The 15,725-nt window shown below is 42.5% G+C and overlaps 1 protein-coding gene across 2 annotated transcripts in view; it reads left to right on the top strand.

Annotated features, from left to right (window-relative positions):
- SLC8A2 (solute carrier family 8 member A2) overlaps positions 1 to 15,725 on the top strand; it is a 275,491-nt gene that overhangs the window by 29,042 nt on the left and 230,724 nt on the right. For both annotated transcript variants that reach the window (XM_068250582.1, XM_068250580.1), the window contains exon 2: positions 9,114 to 9,239. The gene's annotated coding sequence lies outside the window, so the exon portion shown is untranslated. The remainder of the gene's footprint in view (positions 1 to 9,113; positions 9,240 to 15,725) is intronic.

The raw sequence follows: 15,725 nt of genomic DNA, 5'->3' as shown, positions 1-15,725 counted from the left end.
TATTTCCCTGATTGAAAACTGATCAATAAATATTGCCTCTTTTATCACAATCACAATATACTCTTTGGAGTTGATCAGATTTCAGCAGAAGGCTGACCCAGTATTGAATGCACTGCAGTGGCTGCTGCTAGCTGTGTGCTCCTTGAAGCAATACAAATCTATGGGAATGTCTGTTGCATGCTGATGCCTGATTGTGATAAAACAATTGACTGGTCAGTGCTCAGTGTTTTTTTGTTTTTTTTGCCATCTACCATAATTTGTTAAAAAGTTGTTGTGTATACCTAGCTCAAAAGGATAGTCTTATGAGATTCGTGATATATTATCAGCCCAATATTTCCCTTCACGTCATATTAAATACTCCTTAGGGCTAATTCACAGTGGTCAGTTATGTTGCAGAATAATTGTGCACGTCAACTCACTGCCCATACAATTCTATGGGCCTGTTTACAGTACTGAGTTGAAACGAATCACGTTATTTAAACTTGCTGCATTTAAGTCTACAGTATGTCCAGTCTCCATTGTAGTACACACTCCTAACGCGTGTGTTCCACAACTGACCACTGTGAATCCAGCCTTAACCCTACTGGCGGTACGCAGTTTCTGAGGCTGCGTCCGCGGGAGGGATTTTTTGAATTCAAGTTGTTTTATCCTTTGTAGCTAGCACTAAGCAAGCTACTATTTTCCCCCAAGTCCCCCGCACCCTCCTGATCCCCCCGATCGCCGCCGCTATACGTTACCTAGCCGCGATCCCGCGAGAGGCGCTGCCTCCCCAATGAGCTTCAGTCGTCGCTATGGCGACTATCGGACATGACGTCTGACGTCATGCGCAATCCCGATCCTCCCCATAGCAAAGCCTGGAGCTGATTGGAGAGGCTGCGCCATCGCGGGATCCCTGGGGGGGTACGTGTGACGCGGCGATCGAGGGCGATCAATAAAGAGCAGAGGGACTTGGGGGACATTGGTAGCTAGCGAAGTGCTAGCTACAAAGGTTACAACAATTTTTATTACAAAAAAAACCTCCCGGGGCAGAGAAATCCTCTGCGGTGGCTACCCCGAGTGTAGCTCGGGGTTACTGCCAGGAGGGTTAAAGGACAACTGTAACGAGAGGGGTATGGAGGCTGCCATATTTATTTCCTTTTAAACAATACCAGTTGCTGGTCTATTTGGCTGCAGTAGTGTCTGAATCACACCAGGAAAAAAAAAACATGCAGATAATCTTGTCAGATCCGACAATAATGTAAGAAACACCTGATCTGCTGCATGCTTGTTCAGGGTCTATGGCTAAAAGTATTAGAGGCAGAGGATAAGCAGGATAGCCAGGCAACTAGTATTGTTCAAAAGGAAATAAGTATGACAGCCTTCATATCCCTCTCTTTACAGTTGTCCTTTAAAAAGACACTGAGGCTAAGTTCACAGTGGGACGTTAAAGTCGCGCGTTAAAACAGCATTTAACGCAGAATAACTCACTGCAATGAAAAATCAATGCCCTGTTCACAGTGCACACGTTGCGTTGGTGCCTAACGCTGCACGTTAAGTAAAAGTACTGCATGCAGTGCGTTATACACGTTATTAGCTGCGTTGGACTGTTTGCACATGCTCAGTAATGACTTGGAAGCATACTTTTCATTGCCTGTATTTTTTACTGTATCTGCTGTATGCAACAGTAACGCTGCATTGCCACTTTTTGGGCGCCTTGCGTTGTAAGCTTGCGGTGCGACTTTAACGTGGCATGAAAACGCAACGTCCCACTGTGAATCCAGCCTGAAGCGAAAAATATATGTGTAGTACGGCTAAGAAATAAAACATTAGGAGCAGAGCCATAAGTCTAATATTGTTTCCAGTACAGGAAGAGTTAAGAAACTGCAGTTGTTTAATACAACTTTAAGGGCCAGTGCACACCAAAAAGCGCTAGCGTAATCGCAAACACTTAGCACTTTTTTAAGTGATTCCAGGCATGTGCCTAGCGATTTTCTAATCATGCCTATCGATTCTTAGAGCATTTTTGTGCAGCGGTTTTTATTTTTTGTTACAGTAGTAACTGAACAGCTTCTGTAACAAAAACACTTGGAAAATCGCTCTGATCTAGCGCTTCTCAGAGAGATTTTCCACTTCCCTATACTGAACACTGAGGCAGAATCGCCTCAGAAATGAGCAAAAATGCTGCAGGACCCGCGTTTGCGTTTGGGAAAAAAACTCATCGCTCTGGTGTGATCCATCTCATTCAAATACATTAGCCAAGCGCTTTTCAAAGCGCTAGCGTTTTTCAAAAGGCTCAGAAAAGCTCTTGGTGTGCATCAGCCCTCAGTTTCAGTTTTCAGACCTGAAATGTTGGTCAGCTCATTATGTCCTTCTGCACATCAAGAGAAACCTTGTGTCCTGACTAATGGGCTAAAACGGGCTATTCATAATGAGCTGCACAAACAGCTTTTGATTTCCTTGCTGCACTTCACATTGCTCTGGGCAGCCATCTGTCCATTACTGAACAACTGAAGATTGCCCTGCATAATGTGATCATCGGCAATGAAGACAATGACATTGCGCTCCCTGCTCATGGGCTCTCTGCATCATGTGATTCCGACTAACCAGTAATGAGGCTGGAGTATCCCACTGATCCTCAGCCCACTGAGATCAAGATCTGCTATGGATTCCCAGGGATGTCATCAGAAGACCAACATAAAGTATACATGATGATATTGGCCATTAAAGAAGACCTGTAGAAACATCTGCAAACTCTCTCACTTCGCCATGTTGTAGCTAATAAAGAAGTCTGTGGGTTTTGCGTGAAAAGGCATTCGCACAGTGCCTCTAAGGGTGTCCATACACGGTACAATAAAAACGTTCAATTTTCCCGTTTATTATCGAATCGAAAAAGTCAAAAAATCTTTTTTTTTTTATCAAGAAAAACAAATGATTATCCTGTTTTTTCTATAAAAATCCGATCGGACATGTTGGAAAAATCTTTATATTCGCTCTAACGGAATAATCGTATGAAATTATCCAATAAAAAAAAAATGAAAAAATTGTACCATGTATGATGGGCACCTTAAGCTAGTTAATATGCACAAAATCGCAATATGGGATTTCTGGGCATATTTACAGATTAAAGTGGTACTGAACTCATGTATGGGACAGACAAGAAAAACACAGATTCATCCAACCTGTTTGTGTTTGAAGTGAAGAGCCTGTCCAATTCCACCTCATCTGCAAGTAATCACAATTGTAATTTGATCTCTCAGCTGCGTCAGCGCAGGAATTCATCAGTCCTCTATTTGTAATCACAGCATGTTAGCCCTTTGTCTGCATCCATGAAAGCAGGATGTAGATACACTTCAGGAGTTCTGTGGGCTGTAACAAAGAAGTGTTTTTCTTATCTTTTAGAAGTGTTTTTCTTTTAGAGCAAAGAGGACATTCTGAGTTTAGGTCTGCTTTAAGCAAGGCATGAACATGCTTCTAAGCCTCATCCCTGCTTCTGAGAATCTTAGCCTCCTACCATGTAACATTCCAGTGCAGAGCCGGATCATCCACAAGGCAAAACTAGGCAGCTGCCTAGGGCCTGGTGAGAGTCTAGGGGCTTGGAGAATGCAAGCCCCCACAAAATCTTACTAAAAAAAAGCCAGGTGACCATCAGCGGTAAGCAGAAACTATTATTTTGCCTAGTGCCCCATTTCATCATAATCTATTCCTGTTCCAATGCCAGATCAGTAAAGGCTCTGATAAAGAACCATTAAGTTCAGTTCATACTAGGTCCGCTGCCCTGATCTGCATTTTGATAGGATGAGCAGCAGTCTCATGATGGATGGGTTGAAGATGGCATTGTTTCTCTACAGACCTGTCCATATTAATCTGTTTGTAACATGACTGTCTTTGCCTGTTACAGAAATGACTGAGATGATTTTTTCAGACAACGTATTGCGTTGCCATTCATCTAATAAATGTCTTGCATGAGCTCTGGAGTGGCAGCAGACCCTGCAATGAATCCTGGAGCGGCTCAGAGCTTTCTCGCAATACAGACATGCTGCTGCCTAGACAGGCTCCTGCACCAAACAGAAAGAATTAAGGCAAAATTAAAGTCCTTGGTATAACTTAAAGCGGAATATAACCCTGCATTTCAACTTTGCTCTAAAACATTATTTACAGCATATTATATGCAACCAGCATTTTTTTTTACTAGACCAGCATTGGAAGGGTTACACACAGAGCTTTAAAGTTCCTTGGATAGAAATGCAGAAGCATCTGAAGTTTAGATAGATACATTTAAGTAAACACAATGTAACAAGTGGTGAATGTTACACACTCTCTGGCTGTCCTCCAGCTCCTGCACAGTCAGAGAGTGTGTGTCACATTCCACACTTGTTACATTGTGTTTACTTAAATGTATCTATCTAAACTTCGGATGCGTCTGCATTTCTATCCACGGAACTTTAAAGCTCTGTGTGTAACCCTTTCAATGCTGGTCTAGTAAAAAAAAAATGCTGGTTGCATATAATATGCTGTAAATAATGTTTTAGAGCAAAGTTGAAATACAGGGTTATATTCCGCTTTAAAGTGAACCTAAACTGTAAAAAATACAGTTTCATTACCTAGGGCTTCTACCAGCCCCCTGCAGTCGTTCTGTGCCTGCGCCAGTCCTCAATGATCCTCCGATCCCCCACCGCCAGATAGTTTCAATTTCGCAGACTCTGAGCCAGCGGGCCATTGCACCTGTGCAGCCCTGGCAACGCTTAGCCATCTTTGCATTGCCGTCCACAATAGCGTCCTGCGCAGGCCACTGCGTCTGTGCAGCCCTGGCAACGGGTATCCTTCGCATTGCCATCCGCAATATCATCTGGCGCCAGCACGGGGCGGCGGCAGGGGGCTAGTTGGAGCCCCGGTAAGTGAAACTCTTTATTTTTGACAGTTTAGGTTCACTTTAAAGCAGCCCTGAAACAGCCTGAAAAAAGTGACTTAGCTTCTCACCTAAAAGAGGGAAGGCTTTGGATCCCATAGAGCCTTCCTGGTCCTCTCTCTATCTCCTCACTCCCCTGCTGTCCTCATTCAAAAATGGCACCATCGGGACTCCCCAGAAGCACTAGGAGATGTGAATGCCTCCAAAGACTGGTTCATCTGTGCTGTGCATGCGCGAGGACAGTACAGATCTGCTCATCTTCGAAAGTACTGGGAGACACAAGTACTTCCAAAGCCAGCCTGAGGAGGGCCTATGACGTATTCAACCTGCAGGTCAAATAATTTCACTGGTGGTGGAGGGGGGACAGCACTGGAAGGAGAGCACAGAGAGAGGGCCAGGAATGCGCTATTGGGATCTAGAACCTTCCCTCTTCTTAGATGAGCGTCTAAAGCTGAATACTCCCCTAATGACGTAGGAAGATGGATCACAGCGACGAGAGTTCCCTAATCCATCTTCCTGCTGGTGAGAACACGCGCAGCATAAGACTATCGGGAACAAGAGTTTAAACAATTGGTTGTAATCGCTACGAAACTTCGCTCATGTAGTCGCACTCCCGTACCCACGTTGTGAGATTGAGGAAACGATCGCTTGTTGCTTTAAAAATTGCTGGTCGTCAGGAAAAAAATCTTTTTTTTTTACTTGTGGCGTGGAGTGGACGGCGATTGGCTGGAGTATTTGGTGTCACGTAGGAAGTTTGTGTGTGTAGTGGGGGTTAGGCATCAGGTAGGAAGTTTAAGCGAGGGGGAGGTTTAGGGTAAGGCCTCAGGTAGAACATTTTTGCGGGGGTGGGGGGGAGGTGTTTTGGATTAGGCCTCAGGTAGGAAGTTTGTGTGGGGGAGGGGGGGAGGAGGCTTAGGTTTAGCCATAGTAAAATATTGGTATTTAATACCATTATTTCACACTTTAACCGTACAATATCTGTATTAAATACCAATATTTTCTATCTGTTTTTCTGGGCGCCCAAATTTCCATGCACCTTTTTTCGATGTTCGCGGTGTTCCTTTTCCATGGCCACAGATGTAAAAAAAAAAAAGAAGCACCTAGTCATACAGTCTACTTCTATAAGATATTGTGAGAGCATGAATCGCTAAGTGAATTCCATCATAGTGCCGTGACAGGACGCCACTTGTGCATTAAGTGCATTCTGGAAATCTCCTCGCTTCTAAATACTCCAAGGTCAACTTTTAGTGGTTATAACAAAGTGTAAGCGATTGGGAACAACTGCAGCTCAGCCACCATTGGCAAGTAAATCGTTCAGAGTGGCACACCTTCAGAGTGGTCAGGGTGCATAACCAATGTGGTAAGCCACCAACATCAATCACAAAGACCAAAGTAGGTTAGTACACCATCATCATACATAAGCAGTCCACAAGTAAAGAACTGACAATTATTTGGGGCCACGGATGGTCCCCTTCATCGGAACCACCAAGCAGTAAGCCACGTAAAATCAAAGAGTGGTGTCAGCAAATACCGAGGCTTGGATTGCACAGACTTTGACAACTTCCTGTAGAGTCAAAAGCTACACACCTCCAAATTGTATATTGCCTGTGGTATTATAGCTCAAACACAGTAAATAGAGAACTTCATAAAATAGGATTCCATGGCCAAGCAGCAACGTCTAAGTCTTGCATCACCATATGCAATGCAAACAAACCTGATCTCTAGAATGTATGAGTCGAGGTTTGGGAGATGCCAGGAATTTGGTACTTGTCTGACTGAATTTTGCTCCATGTAAAGTTTGGTGGAGGGAGCATTAGGATATATTTTTTTAGGGTTTGGGCTTTACCCCTTAGCCTTACCCCTTAGTTCCAGGGCAAGGAACTCTGAATGCATGAAGATACCAAGACATTTTGGACAATTTCATATTCCCAACGTCACGTTTCCTTCCTGTTACAATAGCGGAGAATGCGAGCCAGGCCTTCTCGTCCAACATCAGTGCCTGACCTCACAAATGCTTTTCTGGAAGAATGGTCAAATTCCCACAAACACTCTCCCAAAGTCAAGCTGTTTTAGCTGCAAATGGTGGGCCCACTCCATATTAATTACAATGCATTCAGAATGTGTGTGTAAAGGTATCTCAATGCTTTAAGTAATATATTGTAGTGTACTGTATGTTGGTATGTGAAGGCACCACAAGGTACTGGCAGTTTGTTGGTGTTGAGCAATGCTCCCTGTTCAGCATTTGTGCAGTGCTACCCAATTCAGTATAACACCAAAATGCTGCCATACACACTGCTTCTTCTTATTACTCTTTTTTTTTCTATTTTTTATATGCTGCAGAGCACCAATGTACATGGACAGCACTGATGTTGATATTAAAGGTCGCTAAAAACCATGAGAAACAATGTGCACCTGTCAGCACTACCCTTAAAGAGACACTGAAGCGAAAAAAAAAAATATGATATAATGAATTGGTTGTGTACTATGAATAATTACTAGAAGTTTAGCAGCAAAGAAAATATTCTCATATTTTTATTTTCAGGTATATAGTGTTTTTTCTAACATTGCATCATTCTATAATATGTGCAGATTACACAACACTCAGCATTCAAAATGATTCTTTCAGAGCAGTCTGTGAACTAATGACCTCTCCTCTGCCAGAGGAAAGTAAATAGTCCAATAACACTTGAGATAATAAAAGTCAGATAACAGCCCTCTCCATGACTTTGAAAGTCACAGAGCTTAATTGCTTTTTTGCATAGAGATAACAACTAGAGTTTCTTAACTCTTCCTGTACTGGAAACAATTAGACTGATGTATCTGATCTTAATGTTTTATTTCTTAGCTGTACTACACATACAAATCATAATATCATCATTTTTTTTTCGCTTCAGTGTCTCTTTAAATGAGGCTCTAAGAATGCGTACACATGGCCAACTTGGAGCCTGATTGTCGTCTGGATCAGTCGTTTGAATGACTTGCCAGGAAAACAACAAGTCGTTTAAACGTCACGTCCACAAGTTCTAACAAAGCGGCCAACAAATTAATTTACTTGTCGTTTGACAGACTGAATGTTGTCCAACTTTCTTTATCCAACTCTCGTCCAACTCTCTTTGACTTATTCATTGGTCAAACGACTGCTGGTCGTTTGTACACACATACGGACCAGACAGTCGTTTGAACGACAGTTGGTCCAACTGATATGCCAAGCGGATCGGGCAAACCGGCTGTTATCAGTCGCTCGACTGCACGTACACACGTCCAACTTGTCGTTCAATTGACAAGTCGGATGACAAGTTGGTCGGAAAATCAGGAACGTATGTTTAGTATGTACCTTTAGTCCTATTACACACAAAACCTCTCATCTGATAAATGATCCGCTTTTCCAAGTATCAGAAGTAAATTCCTCTACAGACCCACTGTAATTAATGATAAACCATCTCTGTATTGGTTCTTGAGTGATTAGACGTGACTGTAAATATTGGTATGTTTTGTTCATATGTGAAAATGATTGGACAACGTAATTTGACAGGAATAGGATTTGCTAGGAACAAAATGTACAGAGCAATCAGTACATTGATTTGGTTGATTACAGATTGGCAAATTGGTTGGTTGCAGGTGTTCCATGTGTATTATTAGACCTTGGTTATGTTTTGTAGAAAAGAGCTTTATTCAGATGCACAAAACATAAAAGACAAACGGTCAAAAATAGTATAACATCTGAGACAAAACAACAAGATGGTTAAATTGACACAGTAACAGCAGCAAAACTAAAAATATAGTATCAAAATTGGCAATATACGGAAACCTTGGTTATGTTTTGTGGCATAACAGATTCACCTTAAAGTAGTTAATTTGTTTTGTTTGTTTGTTTTTTTTTCATTTTTTATTTTTCATCTATTTTTGCATAAAGTTGAAGATGTAGAACCCCTCTCTGGTTTGTCTTGTTATCTATTGCCTTGTTAGAAAGGAAACTTTTTCATTCTCCAGTGGCAACATCTACGGTTTTTGGTAGGTAAGGAAATTATTTACAACCTTTTTTTTTTTAACCACCTTACAAACTCCTAACGCCAAAAGGCCTGTGGTCCTTTAGTGGTTAGTAAGAGAATATTTATTGAAATGTTTCCAATATTGCCACTAACCGTAGCACCGGTCAAATTCAATGAAACAAAAGAAACATATAACAGAGTTACAACCTTTACCAAGTTTTATTGTTATGCGTCCACAGGAGGTATGGAGACATTTCCACAAGAGGGATGATGTCATCAATAATAGCCTAACAGAGGTTCTATCTCTTCTGGGTTCTGCTCTGCTGATTTGAATAAAAGTTTTGTCTTGAAGTCCTATTAAAAGGGTAAGTGTACTTAAATGTAAGTTGGATTACATTGTTTAAATGTGAACACACACTCCTCCTGTGAACTAATTTTCATCCCTTTATCTTCCCTGAGCAGCTTGTTGTTAACATTTCAGTGTGTACTGTGCATGGATGGCCAAGAGTCTGACATGCCAGTATCTTAAAGTGGGTTAAAGTTAGCCCCACTTTAGGACATTTTACCAAGGTTAGCGGCAACCGGAGATGAGAGGGATACGGAGGATGATTTCTTTATTTTCAGGACAACTGGAGTGAGAGGGATATGGAGGCTGCCATATTTAGTTCCTTTTAAGCAATACCAGTTATCTGGCAGTCCTGTTGATCCTCAGCGTCTATACTTTTAGCCACAGACCCTGAACAAGCATGCAGCAGATCAGGTTTCTGACATTAATGTCAAATCTGACAGGATTAGCTGCATGCTTGTTTTTGGTGTTATTCAGACACTACTGCAGCCAAATAGAGCAGCAAGACTTCCAGGCAACTGGTATTGTTTAAAAGGAAATAAATATGGCAGCCTCCATATTCTTCTCACTACAGTTGTACTTTAAACAATGCACATTGCCTGGCTGTCCTGCTGATCCTCTGCCTCTTAATATGTTTAGCCATAGACCTTGAACAAGCATGCAGGTCATTTGTTTCCTAATTCAGACTGGATTAGCTGCATGCTTGTTTCAGACGTTGCTGCAGCCAAAGAGATCAGCAGGACTGCAAGGAAACTGCTATTGTTTAACAAGAAATAATATATGCCATCCTCCATATCCCTCTTACTTCAGGTGTCATTTGAAACCCCTGCTCAGTAAAAAAAAAAAAAGAAAAAAAAAAAACAGTCCTGATGGCCTTCTCCCCAGATCGCTGAAATTGCAACAATAATAAAGATTATTAAAAAGTCCCTAATGTAGGGTCTGCTTCTGCGCTGTAAAGTACCTTTCTTGCCAGATTGCCCATGCAGGTCTGCCTTCTAGCATGGTTGCTTACCACCTTTCTCAGTCAGGACAGGAAAGAGCAGTGTGGCTTGTTGTGTCTATAAAAGGAGGTGGGTCAGTGGGTTGTGGTGCTGGCAGAGGCATAGCTATGGGTGGGCAAGGGGGGGACATATGTCCCTGGGCGCAGCACTGTGAGGGCGCTTAGCACGGCCACTGCATCCCCATGTGCATGAGAGCGGCTCGCTGGCTGCCCAAAGTGCCCCTGCGTCTCTCCCTCCCTCTGCAGAAGTGTTAACAGCAGCAGAATAAGGCTATCTAAAGGGGGCACATCTGGTTATCTAAACAGGGTGAAGGGGGGCACATCTGGCTATTTGAATGGGGTAAGGGGGCACATATAGCTATCTAAATAATGATGTCATCTTTAGGGCTTTATTGAATAAACTTTCACTATTATTGCTAGTCAAGCGGGGAAGTAAAGGTTAACAGATGATTGGTTGGACAGGGGCTTTAACTATACAGATAGGAGGGTTCCGGTGATCCTTGTAGTGACCTTGTACTCAAGAATACCTAGGTAATCAGAGGGACCAGGAGCCTAATGGTGTAGTATCATTAATAAATGGGAAGTTGTAAGTATATACAGCTATACTCACATGAGTGGGTTGCAAATTCCGTATAAGCTAGCGGGAAATTAGCCTATCCCGCTCAGTTTCCCCAAAAACCTAAGGAGGTTTAGGCCTCGTTCACATTGAGTGCGTTGGTAAATGTGTAACGGCATGACTAAAACGCATGCGTTTGTGCGTGCTTTAGTGTGCATTTCAGTGCGATTTTTTTAAGCATGTTTTGCTTATTGTAGCAGTTGTCAATAAAGCTTTATTTTCATATTAAAATGTATTTTTTTTCCATTGGTGTAAAAAACGCACCCATTAACTTGCATTGATGTGCGCTTTACCGCTCAACGCACAGAATGCATGCTACACTGTTTTTGTAACGCTGCTCAGTGCAGCACATAGATGTGAACCAGGCACATTAATTACATGGGAAAATCGATACCTTCCAGAACGCACAGGGCAATGCGCTGTGAAAAGCGCACAGAAACAGCCCTGATGTGAACGAGGCCTTATATGGATATTTGTAAAGATGGAAGTTCCCCTAATGTAAAAATACAGTATTTATAAATGTCTAATAGTTAAAATAAGAATGAGAGTTAATCTCTTACCTCTCCTGACAAAAACGCCAATAGTACTGGAAACGTATTTAGCGGCTGACGTCACTTCCGCTTCCGGAAGTGACGTCAGCTGCTAGAGCGAGAAGGCGGCGATGGAACGCAAGGAAGAAGGTATGTATCCTGCCGCCGCTGCTGCTCGCTGCCCACACAGGTTCACTAGCTGGAGGGGAGCGCAGATGGGAGAGCCCCGAGGTGAGGGAGAGGGGTGAACTTCCCCTCTCCCGGCCGACTGTGGGCAAGGCTTTCCACTCATGCTGCCACCCCTCCAGCACCCAAAAACCGGCCACGAGCGGGCCCCGGGGGGGGGGTGGGGGTTTGCTCTGAAATTCTGCAGGGGGGCCCGGTGGGGCTTAGTTACGCCCCTGCTGCTTATATATTGCAAACGCATCACAAAATGTGTGGCAGCGTGGCTAAGGCCTCCCGCTCTCATACAACAGCAGATGCAGGCCACACAAGCTTCAATTAAGCCAGATAGGACACACACAGCTTGTATAGCGTAAGAGGTGCACCACCCTATACAATAAGTACTAATTCAAGCATCTAGCTCCCATCAGCTTACAAAGCAATGTACTATTATGCTGTATTATATTTACTGCTGTGATCCTAGTAAATTGCAGCCTCTGGTCAGGGGAGAGAGGTTTAGGCAGACATTTAATGACTGATCTGCTAAGTGATGACATTAAACCTAGTAGCTGCCAACTACATCTAGAAACAAAGTGTGATATGTGAATCACCAAGCCTAACACTCCACATCTATTGTAAGCTCCTGCAGACTCCACCTTCCTGAGCGCCAGAATTGTTCCATTCATTCAGCACTGTGGAAAGGGATTACTGTATGCCCTGCTGAACGGAAAAACAGGCTGTGGGGACCAGCTTTGACTGTGGTTATTTCTCAAGCAGGCTTGTTAGGAGGCACTTTGGAATTGCTGATTACAAAAGATGTAACGGGCTATATGGAAAATAGGCTGAGCAAAAAGTGATGGTAAAGAAGACTTGGGTCTGCTTATCAAATGCACAATGCTCACAATAGCTATATAAAGCAATTAAAGTGTTTCTCTGTTCAGGCAAAGGGAACATTATAGCATTATAGCATTATGTGTGGCCAGGTTAAAATTATGTGTGGCCAGGTTAAAATGATCACTGTTACAATGTGTAACAGCGATCATTGTAAACTGTTCACATTACTTCCTATATTGCTTGTGCGCACACTTGCACATGACCCCCATACGGCACCACAGATTGGTCAAAGAGATCATGTGATCCTTGCCCCCCCCTCCCCCTTGGCTGCAGTGATTGCATAATGGATCATGTAATCCCTTGGCCAATCAGTGTCCACCCAGTACCATTTACACTTTTTTTTTTAATCAATGAATGCTGTTACTACAGGAACAGTGTTGATTGATTAAAAAGTTTAAATGTTTAAAATAATTTAAAAAAAAAGTGTTCATGTCCCCCAAGGCAATCATTGGTGCTTAACTATAACTATAATAGAATATCGGTAAGTTTATTATCCACAATATTAGAATATTGGTAATTTAGTATTAGGGTTAGAGTTCTACTATCTCCCACTATGCCCTAACTCTTACCTGAACCCTCCGCTAACTATGCCCAACTCTAACCACCCCTCAACTACTCCTAACACAAAACCAGCCCCATCTGAATAAACTGTAAAAAAAAAAAAAGTAGTAGGGGCACCTTGAGAATAACGTATTGCTGTGCAGCGAGTTTGTTATCAAATTATGTATATGTGACCTCATTTTATTCATAATGAGTTGTAGAATAAATTTTGATGTGTCTTGTAACTTTTATCCCTGTCACATAAAAAATAGGTAGGGACAAACTCAGTCCTTCATGGAAAAAAAAATGTCATTTTTAAAGTTATGATCAAACTTGGGAAAGTTTCAGCAAAATATACGAGTCTGTAGCTTACAAAACACCCACGTTTGAATAACCTTGGTTGTTCGATTTCTGTAATGGTTACATTTGTGGCCTTTTACTGCTGTCCAGACTCTTCTGAGGCTATGCAAAGTATGGCGATAAAATACTTTGTGGAAAAAAAATTGGCCCATACAAATCCAGATACACACTTCGGAGTTAATGCCCAGCTAGCTATCAACTGAAAGATACGTGTTTGTTTTGTGGCAAACTGTGACAAACTGAATCAAAAGCAATAAAAAAAATCTGTACCAAAATAAAAACCTTGTAAATAGAGAAAAGTCACAGAATTTAAAATGGAATACATAATTTGTTGCCTTAGGGACTCCGCTTTTAACCCTCCTGGTGGTCTATTAAAAACCGCCAGGGGGCAGTGCAGCATTTTTTTTTTAGTTTTTTTTTTTTAAATCCATGTAGCAAGCCTAGGGCTTGCTACATGATAGCCGCTGTGCAGCGGCATCCCCCCACCCGCTCTGATCGCCTCTGACGGTCTGCGATCAGGAAATCCCGTTCAAAGAACGGGATTTCCTGGAGGGCTTTTCCCGTCGCCATGGCGACGGTCATGATGACGTCATCGACATCGGGAGTCCCGATGGAATAATGTGCGAAACAAATAATACTTACAAACCTGGGTTGCAACCCAGGCAATTAGGGAACCACAGTATTAGGCAGGTGGAGAAAAATTATTAAGGTGGATTAAAAATATTATCATTAAACCTCCTTCCTAAGGTAAGACTGTTTCATTACCCATGTTTACCCAAAGCGGACATACTACATTAGGGCACCTCCTCCCATTTTGCGTGGATAAGGAAGAATTTAAATAGAGGAAGTTACTCTCCTATGAGCCCTGTGCATGGGCTACATTTATTTCACCATTAACGATTATTACGTGACTGTTAAAACGAATTTTGGGGAACAAGAGACACCCTGCATGGCTGTAGCCACGCCTCATGTACTGTCAATGGTGAGGGAAGAAGGGGCAATGGGGCAGAGAACACTTTAAAGAAGGCTTGGATGCTTTCCTTGCATTGAAGGGCATCCTTGGCTATAATTATTAGATAATTCCCGAGAGAGTTGATCCAGGGATTTATTTGACTGCCATCTGGAGTCGGGAAGGAATTTTCCCCTTTTAGGGATAATTGGCCCAGGCCAATGTAAGGTTTTCCGCCTTCCCTGGATCAACTGGGATATGTGCAGGTTCAGGATGGTGGTGTTTTTTTTTTTTCTGTTTGGACTTAATGTAGTCATGTCTTTTTTAAAGCAAACTTAATATGTAAGCTTAGTCAGGGCTGGGTGTAGCACTAGGCACAGTAGGCATGAGCCTAGAGTCGCCAGTCTGCGTAAGGGCAGCTAAGCTCATTATGCTGTTGCCTTGCTGACGTCAACACTCCAGAGCATACAGAGCTGAATGAGCAGACTAGATGGGTTTGCTCATCCAGCCCACCCATCCACCTCTCTATGCTCCAGGTGGGGTGACGTCAATGTGGCTCCAGGATGGAAAGTGAAAGCACACTTGGCAGGGGAAGGGAGGGAGAGGTTTGGCCGGCCAGCATACTTCAGTAAGTGAAACCTCCCTTCATTTCAGGATTTGTGGACTTGGCAGAGGGCAGAGTTTAGGAGGCCAGAACCTCTGTGCTTCTGAGAATCACCCCCTGAAAACTGCTATACACATACTAGATTATTGGCTGAGATGGGACCTGATGACTGTCTCAGTAGAAGATTATCTGCTGTAGCATTTGTGCAAAGGCTTTAGGCAAGACGTGATTTTAGATCGATTTTTCATTTTCTCAGTCCAAGATGTGCTCTATCTGCCTTATGTGGGTGAAATGTTGTGCAGATTTCTGCGGTGGGGTACGTTATTTATTCACTAACAAATCATTAAAATACATGTACATGAAAAAAGGGTGCAGGTTGCTGCTAGTAGAATGTCATTAAAAATTTGCGATAAGCTACTACTGAATTCCAGTAGTAAAATATCTGTAATCTTTACCAATATTTTACTATGACTGAAAGTGCCCAAACGCGGTACAATTTTTCATTTTTTTCGATTAGATAATTTAGTTTGATTATATCGTTAGATCGAATATTTTTTCCAACATGTCTGATCGGATTTTTATAGAAAAAAACGGGACAACCGTTCGTTTTTCTTGATCATTCGATTTGATCGTTTTGGTAAAAAAAAAAGGAAAATCAAACATCTTTATTGTACCCAGGGGCGTAACAATAGACCCTGCAAGGGGTTCAGGTTCAGGGGGGCCCAGAAGCCACAGGGGGCCCCGTGGGAATGAAGTTTCTTTTTCCTGTCCTGAGAGACTGACAACTAAGGGCACAAAGAGAAAAAAGCTTTCTGCTCTCTGCACAATTGTTCTAATGACTGCATCTGCT

This window comes from Hyperolius riggenbachi, chromosome 8, assembly GCF_040937935.1.
Source record: "Hyperolius riggenbachi isolate aHypRig1 chromosome 8, aHypRig1.pri, whole genome shotgun sequence".
Taxonomy (NCBI): domain Eukaryota; kingdom Metazoa; phylum Chordata; class Amphibia; order Anura; family Hyperoliidae; genus Hyperolius; species Hyperolius riggenbachi.
The sequence above is the reverse complement of the archived record's forward strand: the minus strand, read 5'-3'. Positions and strand labels throughout refer to the sequence as shown.